The sequence below is a fragment of the Gracilinanus agilis genome, chromosome 1 (assembly GCF_016433145.1).
Source record: "Gracilinanus agilis isolate LMUSP501 chromosome 1, AgileGrace, whole genome shotgun sequence".
Taxonomy (NCBI): Eukaryota; Metazoa; Chordata; class Mammalia; order Didelphimorphia; family Didelphidae; genus Gracilinanus; species Gracilinanus agilis.
In genome coordinates this window covers 343,259,261-343,273,151 of record NC_058130.1, presented here as the reverse complement: position 1 = coordinate 343,273,151, position 13,891 = coordinate 343,259,261, and positions in this window count along the sequence as shown.

The following is a 13,891-nucleotide window of genomic DNA, read 5'->3' as shown; positions in this document are numbered from 1 at the left end:
GGGGGGCAGCTGGGTAGCTCAGTGGATTGAGAGCCAGGCCTAGAGACAGGAGGTCCTGGGTTCAAATTTGGATTCAGACACTTCCTAGCTGTGTGACCCTGGGCAAGTCATTTAAATCCCCATTGCCTAGTCCTTACTGCTCTTCTGCCTTAGAATCAATATAGCATTGATTCTAAGATGGAAGGAAAGGGTTAAAAAAAAAGAAATAGTCAGTGGTGGAGTGTATATGGTCCTCATGCACTATTTCTGGGTGATGTTAGTTGAGCATAGATGCAACAAATTTCTCAAATAGCATTTGGTGGAAAAAAAAAAGGTTTGGGAGAAATTCTTGCATTTGAGCACATTGTGGTTTATTATTCTTCTTATGGTCCTCAGTAAAGAGAAGAATGAAGAAATTATCATCTGTGTATTTTAACTTACACTTAGATTTGTAAAAAGACTATTTTATCCAGTACCTCTTATCACAGAATTTGAGATGCAGAAGGAACCTTCCAGCTTATCTAGTCCAAAACACCTTGTTTAAATAACACAGCCAGTTCTGCTATAAAAAGACATATGCATTTGTAAACATCACTGCTCTATGCAAAATCATACCATAAAAACCAAAGGGCTTATGGGAAAAGTGAATCAGGGGCAAAATGCTCAAACTTCATCAATGACACATTAAAAAAAAGATAGAATCCTAATAAAAACACTAGCACAGTTTTATACATGTTAAGTTGTTAATGAATAAATAAATAAATACCACAGCAGCGTCATTGGCCTCAGTCTTAAGTTGGGAGATTGTGTTGAGAGGGACTCATGCCACAAATGGCACAGGAAGGGGTGAAGCATGTGGGCACAGACCAGCCCTCCTCTGCCCATAGGGTACCCAGTGGAGATGACACTTTTCCTTGAAAAAGACTCAAAGTTTGCTTGTGGAAGTGTGCCTCAGAGAGGTCAGACTTGTGAATTATCATGAAATGGGGTGATTTTCTTTGTCCTTACTATTTCTTGGGGATGAAATTATGCATAAAAATGCAAAATATGAGTTCTGCTCAAATTATTCCCTAACATATTAGTCACATTGGAAGAAATTCATGTTTTCAAAACAAGTGTTATAGCAGAACTGACTGTACTAGCTTCTTTTTTTTCATGAGCAGAAAATCTCTACTGTTCCCTAACGAGGTCCTTTATCCCAGGGAGCTACTGATAATGGACTTTTCAGTGAGAGGTAGTAGGAAGATGAGTTAAAATCTCATCTCTGACCCTTACTAAGCTAGTTGACCCTAGGCAGTATCAAACAACCTGTAGGTATCTTTTTATTTTTTAAACCCTTATTTTCTGTTCCAGTAACAATTCTAAGACAGAAGACAAACAAATTCTAAGTCCAGGTAAACGAGATCAAGTGACTTGTCCAAGGTCACACAGTTAGGAAATGTCTGAAGCCTGGTTCTATCTACTATGCCACTTAGCTGCACCCTTTATGTGTCTTAAGTGACTTTAGGACCCATTTAACGCAACATTAGGTCATGGTAAATGCTGAATGAAAAGATAGCTTATTTAATTCAAGCATAGCTTACATATATATATCCATGCATATATCTATGTGGATATACAAATATTATTATCGGCAACTAGGTGATGCAGTGGATAGAGCATGGAGCTAGGAGTCAGGAAGACTTAAGTTCAAATCTAGCCCCAGACACTTACTTAGCTGGGTGACCCTGAGCAAGTCATTTGACCCTGTTGGCCTCAGTTTCCTCATCTGTAAAATGAGATGGAAGAGGAAATGGCAAACCACTTTGGAGAAGAAAGAACATGGACCGATTCTCTTCTGAAATCTCTCACTCATTATTTGTGTGACATTGAATAGATCACTCAACTTTTCAGGGAGAAAAAGAAAACCTCAAATGGGGTCACAAAGAGTCAAGTACAATCAAAATGACTACTTAGATAATATTATTTTTATATATACATGTAATATGTACATTTACATCCCTATATGATACATACATGTATATGGTTATATCTACATGCTCTTATATGTGTGTGTATATGTAACTACAAAATATCATTTATTCATTCCCCAAATCTAGGGGTTGGCAAGTAGTTACCATTTGGAGAGCAGCCACCTGATTTATATGGTCTTGGGCCATATATTAGAATATTAAATATTAGAATTAGAATCATAAATAAATATATATGTTTAGAATTATAAATAAATATAAATATTAGAATTAGAACAATAAATAAATAATAAATAATAAACAATAAGCACAAAATACAATAAACCTTTTGAAATGTAAAAATTAGCCCTAGCTCATGGGTCATACAAAAGTAGGCCACCAGATTTGACCCTCAAATTGCTGTTTGTAGACCCTGGCCCAAAATCTCATGATGTTGTATTAGTATTAAGAATTCTGTTTTTACAGGGAGGAAAGCAAAGCCCAAAGAGTTTTAATGACCTAACTCAGTCATGTAGTTAAAAAGTAGCAAAGCTAGAATTTGATCCCAGAGAGGTTGAGGAGCCATCCTCAAGGCCCTGTGGAGAGTTTGTGGTACTCAAGTACTGGCAGAATGATTTAAATCCTCCCTGATGATTAAGAGATCATTAAAATTCTCCCTGAAAAGTTTAGTGTTCTGCTCAAGGTCACATAGCTAATTAGTGAGAGATCTGCGAACAGAACCTAGATCTCCTGGGTTCAAGGCCGTGTTCCCTCTTCTTTTTAGACAATGAATAGGTTTCAAGACCAAGACCAAGTTGAAAATCCTGCATGGCAGTGAACTCCATTATTTAATAAGTATTTCTTATATGAACATCCTTAGGCACTTTACAACTTTTCTTAGGCTTATCTGAGCTATCAGCATCTCTATTCTTGTACTTTGAGGCCATTATTAAGAGAAACACTGCTCTGATGAGGACATGACTTATTACAAGTGAGAACTTCAGACAAAGGCTGATGGAGGAGTTAATGTCTGACACAAAATATTGTAATGACTCACACGAATACGTCTTAAGGTGTGTGATTGGGCAAATTGCTGTGGCCACTTGGGAAAATGGCATGAATTCAGCAAATAACTAATTTTTAAATTTTATGTATATTTCTGCCTTTACTTTTTTTGAGTGTCAATCATATACCTGAATTCATGTAAAATTACTGTATTAAATATATCTATAAAATCAAAATTATACTATGCCCAATATATTTTGTATGTATAAACATATGTATATAATTTTAATGCTCCTCATTTTCAGGAATTTAGCAATTGGTTTAAAAATACATCTTTGGGGTTTTCATTCTGGCAAGATAGTCTTTCCATTAACAGAGTCTTTTAACTTCAAATCCAAGTAAGTGTTCTTCCCCCCTGAACCACATTGACATTCCATGACTGAAATCATACCGTTAGAGCACTTAAATGTTTGTGAATGGATTTCATTATGAATTCAAGTCAGCAAATATTATTTATTAAATATCTACCAGTGATAGGGATACACAGTAGATAGAAAACTGAGTCAAGAAATTGCTGTTCAGTCATTTTCAGGCATGTTCAGCTCTTTGTGACCTCTTTAGGGGTTTTCTTGGCAAAAATACTGGAGTGGTTTGCCACTTCCTTCTCCATCTCATTTTATAGATAAGGAAACTAGTGCAAGCAAAGTTAAATGACTTGCCCAAGGCCACATAGCTAGCAGGAGTCTGAGGCCAACAAGCCATCAATAAACTCCCTAAGAAAAAATCCCCAGGCCCAGATGGATCCACAAGTGAATTCTATCAAACATTTAAAGAACAATTAATCCCAATATTACACGAACTATTTGGTAAAGTAGGCAGAGAAGGAATCCTACCAAATTCTTTTTATGAACCAACTATGGTACAGTTACCTAAGCCAGGAAAAGCAAAAACAAAGAAAGAAAATTATAGATCAATTTCATTAATGAATATAAATGCAAAAATTTTAAATAAGATATTAGCAAGGAACCTATAGCAATATATCTCAAAGATCATTCACTATAGCCCTATACTAGGAATGCAGGACTGGTTTAATATTGGGAAAACTATTAGCATAATTGACCACATCAGTAACCAAACTAAAAGAAATCATATGATTATCTCAATAGATGTAAAAAAAGCCTTTGACAAAATATGACACCCATTCCTATTAAAAACACTAGAAATCATAGGAATAAATGAATCATTCCTTAAAATGATAAGTAGATCTACCTAAAGCCTTCAGCAAGTATCACCTGCAATGGGGATAAGTTAGAAGCTGTCAACTATCACTACTGTTATTTAATATTGTAATTGAAATGGTAGCCTTAGCAATAAGAGAAAAAAAGAAATTGAAGGAATTAAAGTAGGCAATAAGGAAACTAAACTATCACTCTTTGCAGATGATATGATGGTATTCTTAGAGAATCCTAGAAAATCAACTAAAAAGCTAGTTGAAATAATAACTTTAGTAAAGTTGCAGGATACAAAATAAATCATCAGCATTTCTCTATATTACCAACAAAATTCATTCTAAAGAGTTAGAAAGAGAAATTCCATTTAAAATAATTGTAAACAATATAAAATACTTGGGAAGCTACTTGCTAAGGCAAACACAGGAATTTTATGAACACAATTACAAAACACTTTTCACACAAATAAAGTCAGATCTAATCAATTGGAAAACCATTAATTGCTACATGAGCTAATGTAACAAAAATGACAAGTCTATTGAAATTAATTTATTTATTCAGTGCCATAACAATCAAACTACCAAGTAATTATTTTATAGAATTAGAAGAAATAATAACAAAATTCATCTGGAAGAACAAAAAGTCGAGAATATCAAGGAACTAATGAAAAAAAGTGAAGGATGATGGCCTAACATTACCAGATTTCAAACTGTTCTATAAAGCAGTAATCATCAAAACAATCTGGTACTGGCTAAGAAATAGAATGGTAGACCAATGGAATAGATTAGATACATAGTATAAAGGGGTAAATGGCCTTAGAAACCTAGTGTTTGATAAACCCAAAGACCTAAGCTTTTGGAATAAGAACTTACTCTTTGACAAAAACTGCTGGGAAAATTAGAAAACAGTATGGCAAAAGCTAGGGATAGCCCAATATCTCACACTCTATACTAAGACAAGGTCAGAATGGATATATGATTTAGATATAAAGAGTGAAACCATAGCTAAATTAGGGGAACACAGAATAGTTTACCTGGCAGATCTTTGGAGAAGGGAAGAATTTATAACCAAATAAGAGAGAGAGTGAGTATTTTAAGATGTAAAATGAATATTTGATCATATTAAGTGAAAAAGCTTTGGTATAAATAAAACTAATGTAACTAATATTAGATAGGAAACAATAAACTGGGAAAAGTTTTTATAACAAATGTCTCTGATAAAGGTCTAATTTCTCAAATTTATAGAGAACTAAGTCATATTTATAAGAATACAAGCCTTTCCTCAATTGACAAATGGTCAAAGGATATGAATAGACTGTTTTCAGATGAAAGCTATCAATGATCAGATAAAAATGTTTTAAATCCCTCTTTATTCCTTTTTATTAGAGAAATGCAAATTAAAACAACTCTGAAGTATCACTTCACATCTATCAAAATGGCCAATATGACAGTAAAGGAAAATAATAAATGTTGGAGGGCATGTGGCAAAATTGGGACACTAATGCATTGCTGGTAGAGTTGTGAATTGATCCAACCAGTCTGGAGGGCAATTTGGAATTACACACAATGGGCTTTAAAAGAATGTATACCTTTTGATCCAGCTTTGTATCCCAAAGAGATAAAAAAAAATGGGAAAGGACTTGTTTGTACAAAAATATTTATAGCTGTACTTTTTGTGGTGGCAAAGAATTGGAAACTAAAAGAATGTCCCTGAATTGAGGAATGGGTGAACAAATTGTAGTATATTATGGTGATGGAATACCATTGAGCTATAAGGAATGATGAACAGGATGATTTAGGAAAGAACTGGACAAACCCATATGATCTAACACAGAGTAAAATGAGTGGAACCAGGGGAACATTATACACACTACCTGAAATATTGTGGTACAATCAAATATGATAGACTTTGCTACTAACAGTAATACAATGATCCAGGACAATTCTGAGGGACTTATGAAAAAAGAATGCTCTCTACCTCTAGAGAAAGAACTGATGGAGTTGGAATGCAGATGAAAACATATGAGTTTTCACTTGTTTATTTGAATGTATGATTTGGGGTTTCGGTTCCATAAGATTATTTGCTTACAAAAATGAATAATATGGAAATGTGTTTTGTGTAATAATACATGTATAATCCACACTGAATTGTTTGTCCACTCTGGGAGAGGGGAGGGAAGAGGGGAGGGAGACAACATGAATCATATACCTTTGGAAAACTTATGTGGAAATTTGTTATTAAAATAAAATAAAGAAATAAGAAAAAGAAAAGGTAAGCAAGATGATTTCAGAAAAAGCTGGAAAGATCTATAGGAATCAATGCAGAGAGAAATGAGAATTGGGAGAAGATTGTACACAGTAATAGCAATATTGAATGATGATTATCTGTGAAAACTTGGCTACTCTCAGCAATGCAATAATCTGGGGCAATCCTGAAAGACTTATGTCGGGAAATGGTATCCACCTCCAGAGAAAGAACTGTTGGAGTTGTCTTTCACATCAGTATATCTATGGTTTTATTTTGGGGTTTGGGTTATGTATGACTTTGCTCTTATAACAATGACCAACATGGAAGTGTGTTTTGCATGACAATAAGAATAAAATTTAAAAAAGAGTCTGAGACCAAATTTGAACTCAGAAAGATGAATCTTCTTGATTCCAGAGTGGGCACTCAATTTATTGAGCCATCTAACTTCCCTGAATCAAGAAGACATGGGTTCAAATATGACCTCAGATACTTACTAGCTATAAGGGTCAACTGAGATAATATTTGTAAAGTACTTAGAACAATGCCTGGCATATAGTAGTCACTATATAAATGCTAGCTGCTATGACAACAACTATAACAATTACTACTATTACTACCACCACTGTTACTACTATTATTACCACTACTATTACTACTACTACTAGAAGGTGAAAAATAGTTACTGTATTCAAGGAGTGTATAGTCTAAAGGAGTATGAAGTAAACCCTCAATCATTTTCCATTGAATGATAACTGCATTTAATAATGTCTTGAAAGTTATATTTTTTCATGATGACCTGAGCATTTATTGGGAAATATTGAAGAGATGACAGCATTATTTCTTCTATCTACAAAACATACTTATAACTGAGTGTAGAATCCAAATGCTCTTGAATGTTGGTGATGTTGTAGTTGGAGAACATGAGGCCCCAGGAAAATATAGTTCATGGAAAATTACAGCCCCAATGGAAGCATTCTTCATTCCAGTACCACTCTCTTACCACACCCATTTTTTACTTGGAGAGGACATATTAATAGTGTGTAAAGCAGTGGATGAGAGCAAAGATGCCCTGAATGGCATCCTAGGAACCTCAAGGAGCTAATCTATCTCTCCCAACATCAAATTTTCTAACAGAAAGGAGGCTTAGGTGTAGGATAAAATAATTTTTTTTTCTCTTTAAAAGATGAGGCAAACAGCTGTCCTGCTCTTTATTTCACCAAAGAAAGCCTGGTTTAGTGATAAGACTATAGAATCAGAAACAACCTACTAGCTAGATGACTAGCCAAATTGCTTAAGTGCTCAGCCTCAGTTTCTTCATCTAGAAAAATGGGGATAATAATATCTACCCTATTTACCTCACCCAGGTGGTAAGAGACAGAGCTAGAATTCTAATGAAGATTTATGACTCTTACGTTCTGCTCTCTTTCTGCTATCTCGACAGTGTTAGCCTTGAAGCTAGTAGGACCTGAGCTCTGACATTCTCTGTTTTTAACATATCTCGACACAACTCTTAACTTTTTGAGCTCCTGGTGACTCTCAAAGGTGCCAATCTGCATTGGTAGCTGGAGTTTCCACATCTGAGAGTTCCTTATCAATGCAATCCCAGCTCCAGTTCCTATCCCAATGGATTTCATAGGGCTGTTGGGAAGAATCCCTTTGTCAACCAAAGAGCCATTAAACTTTATGTTATTGTTGTTAAACAAGGTGACTTTGCATTTATCACTTAAAATGTATGTAGGACCACATCTCTGCAGACACATTCTAAGACCTACCGTGGGTGGTTTAAACTGTAGATATAAGTGAATACCTGCTGACCCCATTTATAACATGATTTTCTTATACATACATATAATAAAATTTAATTGACAAACTAAACACAGAGGAGATTACCACCATTAAGTATAGTTCTAGCAAAGTATATTGCAGCACTATGTAGCAGTCCTCCCTTAACCATGGGAGGATATGTTTACAGAACTACAATGGATTCCCCAAACCTTGGATGGTACCCAACCCTATAAAGACAGTTCTTGCTTTAAGACCTATGTTAGTATTTACTGTAGAGTAAATAGTACTATGTTCTCTCTCTCTGCTTCTGTCCATGGCTCAGCACTTCCTGGCTTCCTATTCTCCCATCACCTCCTAAAAAGCCCAACCTAAAAAAACCACTCAAGTTGAAAGCAGAATGGAACCTGCTCTCTGCTGCTTCAGATAGACAACTGCGATGGGAAAATTTCTGGGATAGAAAGAGACTTTTCCTCTACTCAGCTTACTCACAGCTTGAGTAACTGACACAATTGGTGGTGGGGACTTATTATATAATGAAATATATGACTAGGAAGGAAGGGTACTGAAACAAGAAACAGTAAACAAGAAGGAGACTGATTTAGATGATAGGCTATGGAACCAACAGCCATTTAGGATAGATAGATAGATAGATAGATAGATAGATAGATAGATAGATAGATNTAGACAGACAGATAGATAGATAGATAGATAGATAGATAGATAGATAGATAGATAGATAGATAGATAGATAGATGGATAGATATATGGAGAGACAGATATATAGACAGACAGACAGACAGACAGACAGACAGATAGATAGATAGATAGATAAAGGGATAGATGGAAAGAGAGATTGATAGATATTGTAGAAAGACTGATTGATAGATATAGATAAGTAGATTGATATATAGATGAGATATCTTTATCTTTATCTATGTCTATATATCTCACTTTGAAAGGTTCCTTATTGTACATAAATTTAGAGAGAGCCATGGTATAATTCAAAGAGAACTAAATTAGGTGTCAGAAGACAGGGCTCAAGACTGCATTCAAATTTAAGTTTTTCCACTTATTAGCCATGTAATCTTGAGCAAAACAGAGAATCATAGAATGTTAAAGTTAAAATGGATTTTTAGACAGAATCTTATCTAGCCACCTCATTCTATAGATAAAGAGAGTGAAATGACATTTCTCAAGGTCCCACAGCTAGTTGGTTACACCTAGGTGGTAGGAAATAAGGGAATCAAAACTGTGACCCTTAAGGGTTAAATGCCTTGCTCAAGGCCATACTAATAAATGAGAAAGCTGGGATTCAAATCCAAATATTTTGGCTTCATGTCCTGTGGCTGTTTTAGTATCTCAGTAGTTTTCAAAGAATGGTCCATTGACCCCTGTGGGTCCTTGAAACCCTTTCTGGGGTTCCTTGAGGTCAGAATTATTTTTATAATAATACTAAGATGTTTTTATTTTTACTATGATTACTATTGATGGATACAATCCATCTATGTATAAAGGGGTCCCAAGACCCCAAAGTCTGAAAACTGCTGCTCTATATCCTTCTAAACTGTTACCTTCTAACCCATCTAGAACACAGTTTCCTAATCTATAAGGAAGGAATAATTAAACTGTTATATTTACTTCAGAGACTTGTTATGAAGGTCAAGTGTAATACTGACTCTTGGAAACTGTATAGAAATCAAGAAAAAATGTAAAGCATCCTATGATAATAAAGTAGTATGTATACCTACTATTATTGTTTGAACCATTATTACATATATGTCCTGGGAAGTTGCCAAAGTAATTTCCAGCTCAGAAGGTCAGGAAATGCTATCTCTATTATGACCAGAAAAGAGTTTTCACAACTGCAGAAGGTATAACAGAGTGGTTGGACACTAGGAAAGGAGTTTGACAAGGCTGTCACATCTGTTCAATATTTATATAGAAATAATAAAGTGTATCGCTGTTGATGGTTACCATAGTGGTATTAACATTGGCAGAAGGAGATGATGTAATCTCAAATGTTCCGATGACATCCTTATTGCTGAGTCTGGGGTTTTGAGCACTGGGGAAGCTGGCGTCTTAACCCGGTGGAGATTTAGACAGTGCTATGGAGAAGGAGACTATTCAGCAACATCCCCAAATGGAAATGAAGAAGAAAAGCAAACGAGGGATTATGATGCCTAGTGTTTTATGATAGAAAAACTCTGTTCCTTCATTATAGAAGAGGTGGAATGAGATCTTGGCACCATACATGAGGATATTAGTGAATGAGCCAATAAGCATTTATTAAGCCTCTAGTCTATGCCAGGTACTGTGCTAAGTGTTGAGGACACAGGAAAAGCCCAAACACAATCTCTTTTCTCAAGGAGCTCACAATCTAATGGAGGAGACGACATTCAAAGAACTATGCACAAAGAAACCATATGCAGAGTAAATTAGAGATCATTTCAGAAGGAAGGAACTAAGATTAAGCAGGATTTAAGAGAATTTATTTTCAGAAGATGGAGTGTCAGGTGAAACTCAAAGGAAGCCAGGAGGAAGAGATGGGGAAGAGAACATTTTGGGCATAGGGGACAGCCAGGGAAAATGACTGGAATTGGGAGAGGAAATGTTTCTGGCTGTCACTAGATCACAGGGATGGGGATAGGGTGGGGTTTTCAAGGAATATGAAGCCTCGAAGGGAAGAGGAGCCAGGTAATGGAGGATCAGAGAATGAGAAGTCTACCTGAGACTCTTTTAGCTGGGTACCTTCTCATTGTGTGCAATTTCTGAGTCCTAATTTAAAGTCAGTGTTTGATGAGTGTGAAATAGCAGACTTTAACCAAAAATGAGGATGAGACCTACATACAGATGCAGTCACTGTCAAACTGAGTTACACTTAGCACGATGACGACAGTATCTTAGCAAAGGAGGAGAATGACAGCAGATTGAAAGGAAGCATCATCTGTTCCCACAATCCTGAAGTGTTTCCTTTTGAAATAACTCATTTCATGTGTCTTCATTTCCTGACAAGTAAATCTTGAAGAATGAGAGGAGCTTTGTCTCTGGGTAAATGCCGGTGAACACTCCGAGGATATATTTGTGAGAGTTTTGTTAAATTGCAAGGTTTTGTGGTTTGTTTTTTTTCCCCCTCATGATCTTTGTTATTCAGAGTTCATCTAGTCATTTTTCCTTTTGAGGGAAATGAATGGTAAAGTCTGAATTGGTTGAATGATTATGATTCTCCTTGCCTGGGAATCTGATGGCACAGGAAATTTAAACAAGTAAAGAGTAAAATTATGCCCCAAGTAGATCAGGCAGTTTTGTGCAGTCCCTCTGTGCATTTAGGTCTGACCCAGGATTTCCTCAGTACTTCTAGACACATAATAATAATGAGAATTAACATTTATATTGCAAATAGTATATGCCAAGCACTGTGCTAAGTGGTGATTTACCATTATTATCTTCTTTGATCCTTGCAATAACTCTGAGAGATAAGGTGCATTTATTACCCCCATTTTACAGATGAAGAAACTGAGGAAAGAAGAAATGAAATGACTTGCCCAGGGTCACAAAGTCAGTAAGTATCTGAGAACTGATATCAGCTCAGGTCTTCCTTCCTCCAGACCTTGCTCTTTATCTATTGAGCCATCTACTGCCCACATCTTCATATCTGCCTCCAAGTATATTTAAATCTAGTCCCATTAGGAAGGAAGAATGACGTGGAGAAAGAAAGAGGATGTTTTTAGTCAGGGATTGTCCTAGAGTCATAAGAGACTTCTCATCCTGATTTGGCTCAAGGTCATTGGCCAACCCTGAGCCTTTTACACTAGCAATGTCCCCAAAGAAAAATTTAGGTTAATGAGACATCCATAATCTCAAGCTATGGTATGGACTTTGAGACAACACAGGCATTCATGTTCTCAACATGCCTGTGAGGGAACTACAATTTTCATTATCTCTATTATGCAGGATATAAGAAATCGAAACCCAGGTAGACAAAACCAATTAGTGGCAAAGCTTGGAAGAGATCCAGAAAGCCTGTCCGACTTCTCTTTTTCTATTCATATCCTGCCTATTCTTCTAGGCTGAGCTTCTCTCACATCTATGATGAAGTCTTCCCCAGACATATTAGGCCACATTACTCTCCCTTTACTTTCATGTCAGCTGACTGTTACCTTTACCACACTTAAATGGTGCTATGGTGTTTGTTGTTGAGTTATTTCAGTCATACCTGACTCTTTGTGATCCCATTTGGTGTTTTCTTTGTAAAGATACAGGAGTGGTTTTCCATTTCTTTCTCCAGTTCATTTTTAGAGGAGGAAACTGAGGCAAATGGAGTTAAATGACTTGCCCAAGGTCACATAGCTAGTAAGTGTCTGAGAACAGATTTGAACTTAGAAAGACAAGTCTTACTGATTTTAAGTCTGGTGCACCACTTGGTCATATACGTGTGTGTGTGTGTGTGTGTGTGTGTGTGTGTGTGTGTGTGTGTGTGCAGGTGTGCAGATGTGAGTACACACACGCATGGTTGTATGTGTTTTATTAGCCAAGTAAGGCTGTAAGTTCTTTGAGGGTAAGGACTTTGTGTGGCTTCTAAAGTGCATGGCACCTCTCTGGATACCATGTTATTTAACATAAATTTGCAAAAGTTATTTTATGATTCAATTGAATTCAGCAGCATGATGTCCTAGAAAAGGTATTGGTCTGAGAACTTGGATTCTCATCCTGCCTCCTTACTTTTTGACCTTAAGAAAATCACTTAATCTTTGGGGGGACTTTATTGTCCCCATTCACACAAAAGAGGTTGGGTAGATCATCAGCAAACTCTCAGATTCTGAGATTCCTGGCTTCTAGCTTGTTATTTGAATCATTGGTTTTGTTGCAATCCTTTATATACACTGAACATTTGAGTTCCTTGATGAAAACAATAATTTTATTGCTGTCTACCACTCATAACTTTACAGGTCTATGTTCTCTGCCTTGGAATTAAATGCTGGGTAAATGTAAGTAAGGTTGTCTTTATTTTCCTCATCACGGTTGATCAGAAACCGGGATGAGTAGAAAGCACAGAATGTAGCAAATGACATTTCATTAAAAAAATAAATAAACACTGCTGGTGAGACCAGTGTCTCCTCAGAATATCCTGTGTCTGTATTTAATATTGTAATTAAGCTTATCTGATTCCTTAAAGAACATGCTTTAAATGGTAATTGTGCAGCCTTTAATGTTTGTCTTGCCTGGAGCAGTGCTGGGTAAATGCATTCATGAATGAATTAGCAGACCTTTGATTTTTAAAAGGACTTTTCAGTGATCTTTTATGGTAGATTAAAAAGCAATTTGCTAATTTACAGTTCATAGGAATTCCTTGCCCTGGTTGAGGATTGTAAAGCAATATTTGCCTAATAAAGGTGGGTGTGGGCCCACGTGTCCTTTCTGGGAACAGTTAGAGAAGTGCAGAGCCCCAAACTTAGGACCAAACTGTCATTCCTTCGTATAGTGGTACATGTGAATTCAGGTACACATGATAGGCAATTGGGAAAAAAAGAAAGGCAAAAAAAAATACAGAAAATAACAATTTTTAATTGCACTCTAAATCTGCACCATTTTCCCAAGCTGCATAAAGTTTCTCAACAGTTCACCCAATCATGATCATTCTCGCTGAGAAGTGTTAGTGTGAGTCATTACATTGTTTTGCAGCAAACATTTGCTCCCACT